Raw genomic sequence first — 7,229 nt, forward strand, 5'->3', positions numbered from 1 at the left:
CTCAGCAGTATCTACTAACGCTGAACATATGTATCCCTGGTGAGTCAGCCCTCCCATCGCTGGGTGCATATTCAACAGGATGCAAGCATATGTGCACTAAAAAATGTGGATGGATGTATAAAATTGGGAGTATGCGGCAGTTTTTGATTTACAAAAAACTCAGTTTCCCACGGTCAAACCCCCTAACAGAATGTTCATAGCAATGCCTTTGTATAAGCCAAAACCTAGGATATCTCAAATGTTAAAATATTATATATTAAACAAACTTCAAATACATCCAGCATCATGGAAGAATTTCACAAACATAATGTTGAAGGAAAGAAGCCACATAATTTATATAAAGTGCCAAAACAGACAAAAGAACATATGGTGATAAAAATCAAATTGCCTTTAGGGACTAGAAACTGAAGGGGAATGGGAGCCTTTCGGAATGCTGGTTTCTATGTTTTTGCGGGATTTTTCGGTTTGGTTTGGATTTGGTTTTCGTTTCATTTTGTTTCGTTTTTAGCTCTGGGTACTAATTACATATGTGCATGCGCTTAGTAAAAATTCATCAAATTGTGCGTTTATTATTTGTGCTTTTCTGTTCGTTATATTTCAATAAAAGTTTACATAAAAGTCTAGTTCTCCAAGTCACCTGAATTAGATATGCGTCATATAAGGTTTTAATGTTTATCTAGTGATATAATCTATTCTATTTAGCCTTCAAAGTTGTTCACCTCCCAAACATAACCCAGATTTCCACCAAAGGGCTGCTGATTCTTGCATAGACCATTCTGGGCAAGAAGCACACATGACATCTCTTTCCTCCCTGTCCCCAGGGATAAGAGAGGGTAAGGAAAGATAACTGGTCCTCCTAATCTTACTCAGGTAGAAGTTTTGGATTTTTTTTCCTGCTTTTATGTTACATTGTCTTACTGTCTTTTCAAATGATATTATAAAGGGGCACCTGGATGCCTCAGTCACTTGAGTGCCTGACTTTGGCTCAGGTCATGATCTCATGGTTCATGAGTTCGAGCCCTCCTATAGAGCTCGCTGCTGTCAGTGCAGAGCCTGCTTTGGATCTTCTGTCCCCACCCCTCCCTCCCTTCAGTTCACTTCCCTCTCCTCTCCCCTTTCCCTGCTTGCACTCTCACTCTTGAAAATAAATACATCTTTATAAATAAGTAAATATACACAATTAAATTTATAAGACAATGATCAAAATAAACAGTATTCCATTTGAAATCCAGAATCAGAATACTTGGGTTCATGTTCTGACATTGCTACATATTGTATACGTGGATCTCAGTTTACTCGTGGAAGAACAGTTTTCTCTTTTGCAAAATAAAGCTCAAAGTACCAGTCTTACAGGGTCATTGTGAAGATGAAATTATATACATTATAGGAAAATAGAAAGTGTTACACAACGGAAAATGCTTGTTTTCACAGTGGAAGATATGATTAAGTGGACAATTGATTCTATAGATTGAGATGAAGTCTGGCGGCCTAAGAAACCACCTCAAGCAGAAGATACCCACGGGCACCTGGGTGGCTGAGTTGGTTAAGCATCTGACTTCAGCCTAGGTCATGGTCTCACCATTCCCAAGTTGGAGCCCCAAGTCAGGCTCCGTGCTGACAGCTCAGAGCCTGGAGCCTGCTTCAGATTCTGTGTCTCCCTCCTCTCTCTCTGCCCCTCCCCTTCTTGTACTCTGTCTCTCTCAAACATAAAAAATAAAAAGAAAATACCTAGATGTTTTCTAAAATAACCCTCAGGGCACCTGGCTGGCTCAGTCAGAAGAGCCTGTGACTCTTGATCCCAGGGTTGTGGGTTCAAGCCCCACGTTTGGTGTAGAGATTTCTTGAAAAATAAATAAACTTAAAAAATAACCCTCTATCTGATTAACTTAGGTATAACTAGAGGAAATCTAAGTTTTAGATTTTCAAGCCCAGTTTTAAAACTCCACTTCAACAGGGTAGCACCCCAGCATTCAAATCACATTTCCAACAGATGTCACCCAATCCCTTGGACTGTGGGTTTGAGCAGACCCTGTGACTGACTTCTCTGTGCTTTAGGTAATGACATAAAATGTAAACAGTTATCGTGTGTGAATTTGGGACTTATTTTCTGGCTCTTCAGATGTCACAACGGGATGTTTCAACTCCTTGTATTTTATGCAGAATGCAACCCCAAATGCCGATTGCCTGTGTAAATAAGCTTTATAAAAGAAAAACAACAGCATCTTCTGTCCCTCTCTTATTTCCTTACTCTGTGTTCCTTTTCAGCCTTTATCACTCTGGGACCATATTGCACATAGGTATATTTGTTTCTCTATTCATTTTCTGTCTCCTCCACTTGAAGGTAAGCTGCACAAAGTCAGGACCCTTTGCTTTGTTTATAGATATATTCCTAGTTCCCATAACAGTGCCTGGCACATAGTGTATGCCCCATAAGTTTTAATGAGCAAAGAAACAATCACTTTGGCAGCACTGCAGTGGGGAGTCCCTCTGGGCTCTGAGCTGCTTCCTGATGAAGACAGAATATACCAAGCAATAGGTAAATTCAATCAGATTCTTTTTTTTTTTTTCAAAACATTTTTAATGTTCATTTATTTTTGAGAGACATAGAGACAGAGTGTGAGCAGGGGAAAAGCAGAGAGAGAAGGAGACACAGATTCTGAAGCAAGCTCCAGGTTCCAAGTTGTCGGCACAGAGCCCAATGCGGGGTTCAAACTCACAAACCAAAAGATTATGACCTGAGCCGCAGTTGGCAGCTTAACTGACTGAGCCACCCAGGCGCCCCATCAATTGGATTCTTCTGATTGGCTGTCACAGACTATGAGTCTGGAGTTCTCTCTTGTCCAGTGAGAGAGCAGACACAGAATTGAATTCAAGAGAGGCTAACACCTGGAAGGAGACAAGAGCCCCAAACAGGGCTTTCCTCTCCGTATTTTTTGAGCACACAAAATATTACCCACTTGGTGAACGTGAAGAAAACAATCAGAGAGTGAGGAACTGGTGTATGTAAGAAGCAAAGGGTCCCGGGGGGCAAGTGGAGTTTGTGATAGTATATTGGCACCAGATGGAAATTAATTTCCTGCAAGTTACTCGTGATTCCATTACGATGTCTCAGGAGCTAACCTCAGGCACTTTCGCCCTGCGATGGTGGCTTTCCACCCTAAGCTTTTCTCTAACCTGTTTGCGTAAGTAGCACTTATTTCCCCACAATTGGCTGCTTGATTGTCCGCTATTTCACACACCTGCCTATTATTTCCCTTCAAAAGGAAAACGTTTTTGTGACCCCAAGTCCTCTCACTTTATTGTTTATTATTTTTTACCTATATTCATTTCTTCATTTATTTTGCAAATATGTTTTGAGTCTCTACTACGCAGTAGGCAGGTGCTGGGATGCGACAGAGGACACACTGAACTATCCCTGTTCTCCTGAAGCTTAGGTAAGTAAGGGAGACAGGAAACCAGTGAGCAATTACAGGTGATGCAGGTGCTTGAAAAGCCTAGTGTTGAAGAGGGGAAACATTCTAGGCACAAAGATACTCATGAAAGCATCATGTGTAACAGCGAAATATTGATCAAAATCTATGTCCAACACCAAGGAAATATACATAGCTCATGGAATATTGCAGAGTTATTAAAATGATATCATGATACATCTGTAACACTATAAGAGACATTATGTGAAAAAAGTAAAAGAAAAAAACTATATGAAAAATATGATTCCAATGATATATAAAAAATATATTAAAGTCCAGAAGAAGATGTAGGAAAATGTTAATAAAGACTGATGGTAGGATGATTGAAAGAATATTAGGTTGAACTGCATGCCATTACTAGTTTTGTAAGTTTACTTACTTATTTTTGAGAGAGAGTGCACATGTGCCCGGTGGCAGGGTGTAGGGGGGAGGTAAGAAGGGGAAGAGACAGAGAGGGAAGGGAGAGAGGGAGATAGTGAATCCCAAGCAGGCTTCACGTCAATGAGGGACTCCATCTCACCAACCGTGAGATCATGACCTGAGCCCAAATCAAGAGTGAGACGCTCACACAACTGAGCCACCCAGGCACCCCAAGTTTTGTAAGTCAACTTCATACCATCAACCAAATATCTTGATGAAAGGGGCCTAAGACAGACATGGGTTCAAGTCCCAGCTCCTGTACTATGAACCCCCCAGTACATATCATCTAAGTTGTGTAACCTGGGACAAATTAACTTAAATTCTTTCCGGGGGCCTCAGTTGCCTCATCTGTAAAATGGACATAAAAATAGTTCAGACTTCAGGGTTGTATTTAAGATTAAATGGAAGAATGCCTGACATACAACAATCCCTGAATAAATGATGGTCATAATCATAGGTGGCATTTTCTTCCTTCTTTATTATATTTTCCAACTTTCCTATAAAGTTTGAGAAGATTCTCTAGTAATCATAATTATTAAAATTTTCAGAGGGGTTGTGATCTGTTCCCCAGGGATTTGAGCCAAGTCCAGGGCTGGGAATGTGGTTGAAAGCGTTCTTCCAACCCCTGCGGTGGCTGGACTCAGCTCTGAGTGACCCTGAGAGCAGGGTTCAATGTGTGTGCTCTGGCGGACCCTGGGAACTTTATTTACAGAGGACACTCAGTCCCAGGGCCTGAACTGCCTCCTCACCCCTGCAGCTGCTACGGACGGAGCCCGGGAGGAAGGCTGCCTCAGCCCACCCTGCCGGCATAGCCTGGCCCCTGATCCCGGTCAGGACAGCCTTTGGTGCTGTTCTCTCCTTCCCTTAAGAGCGGCTTCTGGTTCCCGAACACGGACCCGAGCGGAACGAGGATCACGTCCCACCCCTGCGAGTGGGCTGCAGCCTCTGTTGGTGGTGATGGAAGAGTTGTGGAAAGGGTTGTGGCGATAGTTGTAGTCAATGCCACTAAATTGTACACTTAAAAAGGGTTAAAAAGGCCAATGTTATGCTACAGAGATTTTACCACAAGTTTTTGAAAAGTGAGGAAAAAAATCCAGTCGCAAGGGAGGGCGGGGTTGACCTGTGGGATTTGGTGACATAACTGGGGCTGAACCAGGAGACCTCTATTTTGACCTCTGTTCTGCCCAATAGGCTCTTTGACCTTGGGTAACTTAACTCCTCTGAGAATAGAGAACCCGCTGCTCACAAGGCCATCATGGAACTCAAATGTGATCGAATGATGTGAAACTTTGTAAAACAATCAATAATTCTTAATTAACATTATCACCTTAACCTTGCCCCCCAAAAGAAACCCCCTACAAACAAAATACAATAGTACCATTATATATACACACACACAGACATACATACATATATATGTACATACATCTGAGGATGCCTGGATTTCCACCTTAAGGCTTGGCATTCTGTATATGGAAACCTCCAGAAATAAGGACAGGTAGAGGGCAAACCAAAGGAATCTCTCAATCTCTGGCTCCTCACCATGAAGGAGATGCTATATTTTTCCTGGGGTTGTGGGGAAGGAATATTCAAAGGTGCATAAGCTAGGAGGGCTCGGGGTTTGCCTTGGCATTGGGCAGCAGAGAAATGACGTCTTTGCCCTGTCCTGTCTTTGTCCCCTACCTCCCCCCTCGTCTTGTCTTCATATCTGAGGTTGCCTTTCCCATCTGTCTCCTGGGAGATTTATTTCTGTCTCTTTTTTCATCTTAAGCAGCGGAAATGATTCATCTTTCAGCCGGTTTGGTAAACAGCCCCATGCCCTCTGACCCCCTCTGGGCTCTCTCTGGCTCCCCTGGAGCTGCCCCTGGACTAGGTCCCAGCCCCCCACAGTCAAGACCTTCCAGGCTGGTTATTTTTGGTAATGTCCCTCTCCTCCCGGGCATGGAGGCTTGACCTCCTCCACCCTGTGGAAGATGGGAAATGATACACAGCATTCCACATGACGATCCAGCGAGCTGACCAGAGAGGGACAGGGAAAGCACGGGAGCCACGGTGTTCTAAGGGCTTTCTGTGCCACGCACCCACCAGCACATCTCAGTGACCCTATGAAGTAAGTCGTTTTACAGATGAGGAGTACAAGGCTCAGAGAAGTGAAGGAATTTGCCCAAGGCTACCGCGCTAATAAGGGGTGGGGCCCAGAGTCAAAGCCTGTATTCTTGGATTCATTCCATTATACCATGCTGCCCTCTATATCCACATGTACTTATACATGTATGTTGAACTGGGGATACAGGCAGGTCAGCTAGGACTTGAGCTGCAATGATCAGGATGAACACCCTCATGCATTAAGCTATAAGCACATGAGGATGGGTGTTTACCTACAGAGGGAGGACAGTGTGTGCCTTCCCAGGCACCTGGGGACCACAGAGAAAGGGATGAAGGAGGGCCAGGGATGGTGGAGGGAGACTCCAGATTCAAGACCACCTGAACCTCCAGATTCAAGACCACCACAGTGATGGAACTTCACAGATAAAAGTGCCTAGTGAAGTCCACATTGGTGAAACCACACTTCCTGGTGAACACAGTCATGCAACTATTGGATTTCTAAAAATGTGCAGGTGCTGTGTCTAGGAGTTATGTGGGATAGAGAAATAAAGCTGCTGACATCAAATTATCCAGTGAGGCCAAGTGTGTATTGGAGGTGGGGAGGGATTAGCACAAATATACATAACTGATGCAGTATAGAGGAAAGTGCTCAGGGCCAAGGGGATGGGCGGATCCTATAACAGGGTTCTAGCAGGACCAAAAGCGGGAGATATTGCTCTAGGTAAATTGAAGGAATCTGCCCCTTATTAGCTCGGTGGCCCAAATTCCTTCACTTCTGTGAGCCTTCTACTTATCTGTAAAATGAGGATTTGGGAAGACTCACTTAACAGAGTCACTGAGATGTGCTGGTGGGCTAGATGATGTGCTGATGGTATTGAGGAGGGCTTCCTGGGGAGGTCTCTAAGTAGGTGTAAGTGCTACATCAGTGGAAAACTTTAACGGAAGTTTGATTCTTTCTAATTTTCCAAGGGGCCCGGAGACACAGACATGCCCTTATTCCCAATTTACAGAGGTGGAAACTGAGGCCAGAGAGGTTGACTGGGAAGTACACATCCCGCAGCTAGCAAGTGATCGTCCGGCTTTTGCACGGGGGCCAGCGCAAGGGACTCCCAGTCAGGCACTCAGGCCCCCCGACCCCCGCGGGGCGGACTCCAGCCGGGCACAGAGTGGCTGGAGTGGGGCGGCTCCAAGCGCCGGGACGGGGCCAAAGGGCCGGCGGGGCGGGGCCGATGG

This window comes from Suricata suricatta, chromosome 17 (assembly GCF_006229205.1).
Source record: "Suricata suricatta isolate VVHF042 chromosome 17, meerkat_22Aug2017_6uvM2_HiC, whole genome shotgun sequence".
NCBI classification, from domain to species: domain Eukaryota; kingdom Metazoa; phylum Chordata; class Mammalia; order Carnivora; family Herpestidae; genus Suricata; species Suricata suricatta.